The sequence below is a fragment of the Pygoscelis adeliae genome, unplaced genomic scaffold (assembly GCF_000699105.1).
Source record: "Pygoscelis adeliae isolate BGI_AS28 unplaced genomic scaffold, ASM69910v1 Scaffold4, whole genome shotgun sequence".
NCBI classification, from domain to species: Eukaryota; Metazoa; Chordata; class Aves; order Sphenisciformes; family Spheniscidae; genus Pygoscelis; species Pygoscelis adeliae.
This window is the reverse complement of record NW_008824986.1, coordinates 17,898,505-17,909,461: the sequence shown is the minus strand read 5'-3', so window position 1 is coordinate 17,909,461 and position 10,957 is coordinate 17,898,505. Positions and strand designations below refer to the sequence as shown.

The 10,957-nt window shown below is 41.6% G+C and overlaps 2 long non-coding RNA genes across 2 annotated transcripts in view; one reads left to right on the top strand and one right to left on the bottom strand.

Moving 5' to 3' along the window:
- Positions 1-2,906: 2,906 nt before the first annotated feature.
- The window catches only part of LOC103918580, a 12,703-nt gene continuing 4,652 nt past the window's right edge, over positions 2,907-10,957 (top strand). The window contains exon 1 of the long non-coding RNA XR_663708.1: positions 2,907-2,919. This is a non-coding gene — a long non-coding RNA (uncharacterized LOC103918580). The remainder of the gene's footprint in view (positions 2,920-10,957) is intronic.
- Positions 3,596-7,538, bottom strand: LOC103918579. Its single transcript, XR_663707.1, has 2 exons — positions 7,171-7,538; positions 3,596-6,746 (listed from the first exon to the last, which is right to left on the bottom strand). It is a non-coding gene; the product is annotated as an uncharacterized LOC103918579 (long non-coding RNA).

Genomic DNA, 10,957 nt, shown 5'->3' with positions numbered 1-10,957 from the left:
TGCCTTTTGTGTGTTTATATTAGCTAAAGTAGCTTCAATACAAAAAAAGAGACCAGTCCTAGAAACCTAGCAGACTGGTAATTAAGGTATCTTTGGAGAGATGGGAACCTGCAGTTCAAATTCATGCTCTGAAAAGGCAGAGGAGTTTGAACTTTCCCGACATTTCTCTTTACTAAGAGCCTCTTTTTAGTTACTTACAATTTTATCAAACTGGAACTATTCAGGATTAAATTTTTTCTTTGGGGTCTGTCTTACCTTCCATCTGTTTGTCCTTATCACTGGGCTTTTGTTTATATCACAGGGGTCCTGAGAAGTTTCCTTGCTTCTCTCGAGCATGTTGACTTCACTTGTAATGTCTGTGACACTGCTTAAAGTTTTAGTGTCTCTTTTGAAACTAAGAGGGTAAGGACACAACTGTGACTGTGAGAAAAATGAAGATCAGTGATATCATTCTTTCAGGAGTGTTAACTTTCGCATGGGCTGAGTTCAACGTGACCTGATTGATAAGTTTGCCTGAGGCTGCATTTTTTTTCGGCAATTGATCTGCTTACTGGAAAAAAATGTGTGAAATGTCAAGTTGTCTACAAAAAAACAAGTGGAGGGGGAGGGGGAAGAGGAGGAAAGGTAGAATTTTAAAAGCTGCTTTTTCTTTTTATAGCTTTTTGTCCTGCAGGTGCCTAATTAAAGAAAAAAAAATTGAAAAGTCTGTATATTGTAACTACAACCTAATTAATTTCCTTGTAAACTAGTAAAGCTAAGGGAGCTTTCAGTGCCTAAAATGGATTATGTGTTGTTTGGTTCAAGGAGACTACTATGAGTTTTCCTGCTTTTATAACTGAGCATTTCTGGGAATCAGAATTAATTTCATAAGTGATTTCAGGTAAGGATTTTCCGTGACTGAAGGGTGTTTTTGTTTTGTTTTTTTTTTTTCCCCCTTGAATCCTGAGACTGAACTAATCCAATGGCTTTGCTTCACTCTGTTTATGGACTGTATGGTAGTTCTTGCATTCCAGATTGTATGTGCGTAATGTTTGGAAGATTACCAATGGTGTGTTATCACAGCCAAGGGCAGTCCAAGTAAAAGCTTTGTGGACTGTGACTGATGGGTGGGTTTTATGCCACTTCTTTCACCCCGGGATTACTAGCCACATTCTCATCACGCATCTTTTTTTAACAGTGGAGGGAAAAGTGGCTGGGTTTATGAGTGGATTAAAGCATCTGACTCTGCTGGTTTTGGCTGGGATAGAGTTAATGTTCTTCATAGATGCTAGTATAAGGCTATCTGTTGGATTTGTGCTGGAAACAGTGTTGGTAATACAGGGATGTTTTAGTTCCTCCCACCAGCGAGCAGGCTGGGGGTGCACAAGAAGCTGGGAGGGGACACAGCCGGGACAGCTGGCCCCAACTGACCAAAGGGATATTCCACACCATATGACGTCATGCTCAGCATATAAAGCTGGGGGAAGAAGAAGGAAAGGGGGAACATTCGGAGTGATGGCGTTTGTCTTCCCAAGTAACGGTTACGCGTGATGGAGCCCTGCTTTCCTGGAGATGGGTGAACACCTGCCTGCCCATGGGAAGTAGTGAATGAATTCCTTGTTTTGCTTTGCTTGTGTGCGCAGCTTTTGCTTTACCTATTAAACTGTCGTTATCTACAACCCACAAGTTTTCCCACATTTTACCCTTCCAATTCTCTCCCCCATCCCACCACGGGGGAGTAAGCGAGAGGCTGTGTGGTGCTTAGTTTCCGGCTGGGGTTAAACCACGACACTGACTCTGTTCAGCCAGGATTCTTTTTAAGTGCGGAGTATCCTGACATGACAGTATTTATTTTATATTTTCTATGTGGAGACATGGCTTCTTCAGGTCTCTTGCTTAATAAACAGACACTGCCTATTAGCTAAAACATTTAATAATTTGAACTTAAACAAGCGTCAGTTAAGCTTTCCTTAGGCTCTGGTTCAGGGCTTCCTAGATGGAGCTGAATTTAAGACATATTCCATGTGTGAAATCTTGCTGTCTGTTAAGGGCCTGTGCCTGCAATGGCTTCTGTGTCTGGGAGAGGGATGCATTTCTTAGAGACACTCCATGACTTACCTTCTCACTAGGTAGAAATACAAATATTTAAAATGTTTGTGTGATCTCTACTTCTGTCTCTCCCCCTAATAAAACAGCCTTTTCTTCTTCCCTATTTTGACTCTATTAATCACCTTCAAGACCCTCTTTAGATGTGTGGTCTTGCCATTTATGAACATAATGTTGGCCATCTTAAAACCTCCTGAACCGTGGACTTGTAAGGACTGTTAAAGAATTGCTGGAGCCTGCAAACTACACAGGTTATATCAACATTTGCACTTCTTGCTTTCCAAGGGATTTTGCATATTTCATTGCTACCTCAGAGTCTGCTCGCTCCTGTAATCATGCAAAATAGGACACCTAGGAGTGATCTAATCCCTCCTCCTGCCCCAAAGGTGGATCGTGTTTAAATCATTCCTGACAGATGTTTTGTGCAAACTACTTTTAAAACTGCTAGTGTCAGAGGTTTCAAAATTTGGCATTCTCTCTCATTCGCTATTAGGAGGTTTAATCTGAACTTCTGTTGCTGTAATTTAAGTCTGCTTTCCTCCTTCTTCTCCACCCTGGGTATCAAAAACAATTTATTCCGTTCTTCTTTAAAGGTTATTTTCTGCCTTCGGTCTTCTCCTTTCTATACGGAACAATACCCTTTCAATCATCCTTTTTTTGTGGCTCTCCTTTTGTAGTCTTTGATTAGTCCTGTCCTTTCTTCTGAATTGCTCAATCCACTTCCTACTTAAAGTACAACTGCCAGACTGGATGTAGTGTTCTTACTTAGGCCTTATCACCGCCAAGAAAAATAAGGGAATTACGTCAGACAAAACTCCTATTTGTACAGCTCAGGTTGATGGATATGCCTTCTTTGCGACAGCATGATATTGTTGACTCATGTTCAGCTCTGATCCTCTGTAATACTCCCCAAGTCCTATGCAGAACAACTGTTATCTGCCTAGTCATTCCCCATCCTGTACTTTCCCAGACAATATTCTCCCTTCCTAAGTACAGGACTTAGCACCTGTCCTTGCTCAGTTGAATCCTGTGTCTTTCAGACCGTTTCTCTGATCTCTCCAAATCATTCTGAAAACTCTCTCTGCTCTCGTTTGCCTACAGCACCTTACCCCACATGCAGATTTCAAATGTGTGACCTGTTCTGTTACCCAGGCTGTCAAATAGCAATATAGGGAAAGGACTTAACCCTTACAGATTCCCAAATGATATACCTTTCTAGTTTGACAGCAAACTACTCCTACCAGCTGAGTGAAGTTTTCTAAGAAGTTGTGCATCCATCTTGTAGCCTCATCTACAGTGTGTCACTAGTGTTCTTTTAAGAATATTTTCTGAGACAGTGAAGCTTTTGCTGTGTTACCTGTGGCCATGAGTTATTGCTCTTCAAGTCATGTTTCTTTTTATCCCAATATTTGTCCTTGCTATTCCTTTTCTATGCCCTTTCTCACAAGATGCTGATAAATAAAGAGGTAAACTTGCTGCTAAAGTGGGAAATAACAAAGGAGAAGCCGTCCAGAGTTAAAGGGGGTTTTTTTATTCTTATTTCCCTATCCTAGGTGTCATATGTTTCAATAAACTAATCTTTCATCAAATATAATAATGGTTACTTTTTCCTCCATTGTTACAATAATGTTTTTTTCTTCCCTCCATAATTGTCTATCTCTCAAGACTGCTTTGTCATTTTTCAGTCCTTGTGATAATTATTTACAAAATCTATTTCTGCAATCCGATGGAGATTCTTCAGATTCCCAATAGGAATATGACTTTAAAAGCCCCTTTAGCTTTTCTAAATGGGGAGGACCTGGACAAAGGTTAGCAGCTGTGGTAGTTCAGTGAAACAAGCAAGAACTGTAGGTCCTGAACTGAAAGACTAATTTTAGAAGATGACCTCAACAGGTGAGCAGATCATTTCAGGTAACTCTAGAGTCCTTTGCTTCTCTGCATTAAATGTCAATGTGAATTTGTCTGACTCTTACTCTGAATATATAGGTTGCAGGATCTGAGTTAAATTCCAGGTCAGCAAGACCATGTTTTCCACTGGAAGCATTCCAGATGGTGATGAACTTCATCAAATAATTTCACGCTCACCACAAATGTTGATGAAAGCATACCTCAGACTTCAGGGACATATAGTCTCACCTACCTTATCTAAATGCCATGCGACTTGTTTCAAATCAGTGTAGTACCTATGCAGCAAATGGTGCATGGATTTAGCACGCTTTTGCAAGACATCTTCTCTTTCAGCTGTAGAGCTGGCCTCGCTGCAGTAGGCTGCCTCTTGTTACACAGCTGCAGGTCAGAACGTCAGTGGATTCCCCACTCTTGTTCACTCAGGGCCCACAGTTCCCTCAAGAAGGTTGTCTCAATGTAATGGCTCAGCGCCACTGTCTGGCATGCAGAACATTCCTGGTTTGTCTCTGGAGATCCGCAGTGCAAGTGCTGACATGTAACACCACAGCTGTGCAATTTGTCAGCAGACAAGGGGGAAGGAGCTCTCCCTGGGTCCGTCGGGAGGCAGTGCAGCTCTGGTGTTCGCACTGCACCAGCTTTGCACCTTCCCGGAGTCAGAGCACCTGGGCAGGTCACGCCAGCAGATGGGCCTTGGACAAGTGGCCTGTCAAAAACTCCGTCCTGCAGAACATCTTCTGCCAGTGAGAGGTCCCAGGAATCTGTTTGCCGTAGACCAGATCAGTGTGTGTGAGCATTTTAGTCCAGACCACACTTCCTGACAGGGATAGGTCTCTCATCCCTGGCTACTTTCAGTGATGTTTATCTTTTCCCATTGTCCATCACACGCTGGGCTCTCAGGACACCAAAGCAGAACTTAGGTATGATAACTCCATCGGTTGCCAGATGTTTCCAATATGTGGATCTGAGAAAATTTTCATCAAAAAATAATAATAAAAAAGAAATCTGATTTTGTGTTGGAGAGAGCATGCCAAGCACAAAACCCCCATGGGCTGTACTTCTTAAGGAAATACAAGGTTTTCTTGATAGCTACCCACTCTTCTTTCTTGTTTTGAAACCCAAATGCTTTAAATGCTCAGCTTTGTCCCTGCTGGTGTTCAGTATCAGTAGCAGTGTACAAGAACTATCAATAATCAAGTGCGTCTCTAAGTGAAGAAGGATTTGGTTTGATACTAAAACAACTTGCAGCAAAATTGATGCGGAACTTTTACGATGAAATTAATATTTTGCTTGGTTAATAAGGTCCCAACTCTACAAGATGATAAAATCACCATAGCTAAATATCAGTTATAGGCACATAAGATGTGCAGTGTTTCGTACTGAACTACTTAGGCATACTTTTAGAAATCAGTTGTCTTCATATAAAATTCAAAACCGCCCTACTTTGCATTCTAAATTATGTTCAGTTTGTCCTTGAGCGTCAGTAGTATTCATCGCTATCAAATGGTACTCGGCAGTTTTGAAAAAAATCAGTGTTTTTCCATGGGGAAAGAAACCATTAAGGTTTAGACTTTGCCTCCAGCTATATATATCTCCATAGAATTTCATGCACATAAAGAAGAATTAGTATTTAAAGGCTTGAAAAATTAAGCTTTTTAAGGGCTGGATATTATTTCTAATCTAATATGCTTAAAAATTAAAAAACACTGAAGTAAAATCTGTACTAAATATATTAGTTATGGCTATATTCACTAATAGTAAAGGGTTACTAGTTATTATCCACAACTTCGCAGATGAGAGGAAAAAGTTCCCAATATACGCACAGATGCATTAGAAAGGGGTGGGATAAACAAATAAATAAGCAATTACTGTAAATTCTCTTGTGTTTCTGGGGTCATGAAGGATGAGAACTAGAAGTGAGGATGACTGGAAACAGACCAGTTACGCCATGATATGAATTGAAGTGTGTAATAGTGAAGGCATGGAAAGATAAGTTGGGTTATTAATATGCATGTTTTGGTTATCTCAAGAGCTGAAAGTAACATCAAAGATTTTTTTTTAAAGCACAGTTGTTCCTCAGAGTAATTTAACATTCATTTTTTACTGTTGCCATTATGCTTTCTTTGCTTCCTTTTTGCTTTTCTTTAAGCAGTTAGCTAATGTAGTTAAAATGGTAAACATTTGCCATTTCTGAAGCTAGAAAGGAGCATGACACAAGCCATTAATGACATAAGCCAGTATTTTGGGATCAAACAGCATGTGTAAACATCCTAGGTATGATCAGTTGCACATTCCAATCTTTTCTAAATTTACAATATGTGAATTGAGGATTACGCTGTCACCAGCTTGAGGTGCTGAGGGGGTGTACAGCTTTTCACAGTAAATGCAAAAGGGCAACATTAATTTATTCCACATTGTTTTGCATCAGGACTAGAATTCTGCAGTATGTGCCTTTCATTAGCTGGCTGCCCTGGCATATTTGAAAGTCCCACCTATCCATGGTTGAGTGACTGCTAGCTTGTCTCCAAAGGTTATCCTTTCACATCTTGACCTGCTTGAATCTTGAAGGCACATGATCATCACTGCAGTGGTCAGTCCAGCTCCTGAGTTTTGCCCGTCTCCTTTCGCAGATCTGGAACAAGCCTGGCTTTCTTAGCGTGTCATTCATGAAGCTTCATTTTCTGATTGTTCATGGGGCGATTATTATGCTTCCCACCTAATGTGTTTAGTCAAATTCTTCAGGTGATGCTCTTCCCCTATAAAAACATCAGTTCTGCAGCCAAATAGTTTTAAAGCACTAGATCTCCATTGTATTTGCCTTTCAAACCATTAGGAAACTTTCTGGTACTTTCAAATATCAGACAATTTTTTTTGTTTTCTTATAAAGCAGCCTGCAGCCCTAAGCTAAATTTTACCTGGTCCTTTGTAAATGTACCATGAGTATTTCTGAACATCACCATTCCACTGACGTGCAGTCATGGGCAGTGGAGCCCACGCAGGTGCAGGAAAAAGCAAAGCAAGAGTAACTGCAAAAGCACCGACTAGTTGTGGCCACCTGTTTCCATTCACATCCAGTGAAAAGAAAATCACCAAAAAGGAACCAGTGAAAAGCGGTGCTGACTGAGGTATTTTTCAGCAGAAGCTGATAGCAAAAGCTCACAGAAGCGAATAGAGACTTACCCAGAAGGCAGATTTCGTATACCCAAGCACTGGAAATTTCTGCTTCAGTCTTCAGCTTCTCTATCCAGACAACGATGGGGGAGAACAACAAGCAAACATGCACAGCAAGCTCCAGAAACAGGGTTCAGTGTAACCTGGGAAAAGCTAATGTGTTAATAATCATAATCTGCCAGGCCTGAAGTGTTTTTCATCCTTTTTCTGGAATTTGTAGGCATTTTCCTTCATTAGTTTCAGAAGTCGAGTAAGAGAGTGCTTTCCTGCCTCCCTCCACAGTGTGTTAAGGAGTACGATGTTGCCATTCTTCCTAGATGAAGTTTTTTATTCCTGCAACTGGATACTTACATTACTTCAATCCTATTTAAGAGCTGACATCTTATTCTTCATGAAGTCATTTTTGTATTTTAATAACTATTTTATTGCTGCTTGCAGAACCATCACAACACTATCTAGATCACACTTTATAAACATGAATTAAAATTCTTGTGCACTGTAATGACAGTAAAAAACAGTTTATTCTCCATTATTCCTGGGTGCCTTACCCAGCCTGGGAATAAGCCATGTTACACATGCAGTGGTACTTAAACTGGTTCTGCACTTTGCAGCTTAACCGAGCAGGACATTTACGCTCGGGCACAACGCTTATGAACAGGCTAACCCTGGCGCAGAAATACTTGTATTATCTAGGTTTTCCATCTTTCAGTTTTTTCAATCCCCCATTTCCCCTGATAATGGAGGGTTGATTATATATTATTAATTTCACAGAGGATTACATTTAGGGTATTGAATTCACAAAAGATTAAATTTCAGGTCACAGAGAAACAAACAGGTTCAGGCACGAACCAGAGAAAGGTCTTAGTCGGACTAATAGGCACATTGACTTGATATAATCTTTTATTCTTAGATGTGTTTCCTTGCTACTGTGTAACTCTATGGTTAATTGAGCTCTTAAAGCAATGAAGTTATAGCTATTTTTGTTATTTGACGCTGAACTATTTGGGGACACAGTATCTGTCCTGTGTGTGCCTGGCTCCATCACTTTTCTACTTTACGGTCCCTTTCTTTTTCCTGGGTTCTGCCTGTGCCTTTGTTAATCTGTCCTCCTAAAAATTAAATATTCTGGCTGTGAGTTCATGTATACCAGCGAGCTGCTTCTGATTTATACTCATGCAAGTTAGAAGAGCAACTAGATCAGGATTTCAGTTTTAGCCTGCAGACTCCTACAACTGGAAAACCAAAAAAGGCATTGTAAAAGGTGGGGGTTGTTTTTAATCATATTTGGAGATGTAGTAAGCATATTAATCTCAGCTGAAATTATTAGCTAGGAGTGTTTTCTACATGAGTGCTCATTAACGCCCATGGCATAGATACTTTGAAAAAATCAACAGTTTTAATCTAAAATCATAGATGTTTAATAAACCAGACATCAGCAACAGGAAAGTCAGCGTTTTGCCAAGTTCATCGCCAAAATCACCATTAGCTGACAGTCACACTAACACAGAATGCGACTCTAGCTGAGGGAAAAAACCTACAGATACGATTTCTCCATGTGCACAAGTAACCACGTTGCATATTAGGAGAACAGGAACTTGTATAGCACTTTGCCCTTGTTCAGTTCTACTGCAAAACCCAGACCCTAAAACAATGCTGTTTGGCTCAGCTACTGTTCTTCCTCTCTTATGGCAGTGCACCAGAAACACTGTAAGGCTTGGACAAAAAACTGTTTATGTTGATTTCTTGAATAAGAAAGTCCATGAGCCTTAGCCAGTCTGTGCTTGTTCGCAAGCAGTAATACACCCACCCATTTATTTCCACGTAGGACAACCGGTGAAATACCTCGGCATCCGAGTGAGCCTTGTGCTAGTGCGTTCTGGTAAAGCAGGGACCAGCTGGGCGTGAGGGGGCAGTGCTCCTGCCACACCGGATCGTGCCAAGCCAAACACCGTGGTATGACAGCAAAAGAGAAGAAACCTTGACAAAAAGCAGACGTGGGGATGAGGACCGTGGCTTTAAAGAGAGTGAATGGAGAAAATCTTTGCAGAGTTTTAAGACCCCATGCTGAGTCTGAATGTCAAGTTGGACGCTGTATGTATTAAATGCAGAAATAGCAGTGCCTAGTAAAACACACTTGATCCGTTTTTACAAGTGATGTAATTTAACTGTCTGTGCAAAGTAACACGTTCTTGTGACTATCCACCTCCTAATCCAGGGCCATGCATTAGTGTCACAGCTGTGCTCTTGCTGCTCTCTGAGCCGTGAGTCACCATCTTTCACTTCCTCAAATAATTACAGGCAGCAGAAAGTGGCTGTCGCTTGGTCTCTCAGGGGCTTTCTCTGCTGCTGTAACAAGAAGGAATTTCACACAAAGCCACTTTTTCTGTGGATGATCAGTGGACACCTGAGACTCACTGGAAACCTTGGGCAAAGATAGCACCGCGTGCTAAACTTTTTGTTTCCATGCATTGCCTCACCTGTCTGCCAGATCTTACCTTTCCTTTGCTGGAAGATCAGCCATCTGTTAGCTACACAGCGCTGACCACCCCTTGGCCCTCGCGGAACCAGAAAACAAATAATATTGCAAAATTTTCTTCCTTGGGGGAGAGGATGTGAAGCTCTGTTGTTTGTATTTCTCTGAATATAGTGTGTGTAAGTTGATGTGTCTAAACAAGTACTGATTGCCATTCATTTTTAGAAGGTGCATTTGGTGTTACGTTACTACTAAGTAACTGTGCGACTACAATATATTTATATTATATAAATATAAATATAAAGGCCCAATTTTCCACTGCCCTGCACCTGGTTAGCGCTCTCCCTCTGCAAAGTGCAAAGTACGTGATAAATGCAAATAACTTAAAATTTTCCAGTCACTGGTGGTGGTATTTTGTACCCATTTACAAAGAAAGCTACATACTTGTTAATGACTATGCCAGGTGCAGAGGGGAGGAGAACCTGACCCCCTCCAAAATTAATCTTTTCCCTGAATTAGGATTAATTTTTCAAAGTAGCCAGGATGTTTCTGCTTTCCTCGGTGCGTGTGTGAGTGTGTGTGTGTGTGCGTTGGGGGGAAGGTGCGTGGCGTACAGAGGCAGTGCAGGAGCGAGAATTGAAACGGTCTTTGACTCAGTCCTCCCTGATAGACAGAGCACATTACAAAAGAAGCAAGAAGACCTGGAAGTAACGTTTTCAGCGTTACTTATTTGGTACGAGCAGTGCAATTTCTGCTGTATCCGTCATCTGAAATGCACTCCCAAAATACCTGCAGGTAAAACCTTTTTGTCACACCGTATCATTGTGCGGCAATTCCGATCCTTAATCCTGTGTTATTACAGCAGTGGGTAAAGCCTTGCTGGGTCCCGCTAATGCATGTGTTTGGAAGGGGGGAGCCCAAGATTGACGATCCTTCATTAAAAGCAGGTTCCTCGGTTGGGCCCAGACTGGGCATTTGCTTTAGGGATGACTCTCTTACTTGAGAAGGTTTATGCTGCTGGCTGGGGCATACTCTCCTCTCCCATTTTGTTATCAGCTGACAGAGCCTATGTCTGATAAATGACTAATAACATTTCTGCAGAGGTGTTACTGGTGAGGGATTAAAATAATATGCACACTTCTTCCCCCTGCCCTTGGGAAGGGGAAAGATTTGATGTTTGTAAACCACTGCCGGAGCGTGAACGGGCCGGTGCCGCTCGCTCTTCACCATGCTGCCCTTTCTTTTACGAAGGCAGCCCCCGGGGCGAGCCCCCGGCACGGCCAGGTACACCCCGGCCACCCTGCCCCGGCCGGGACAAGGGAC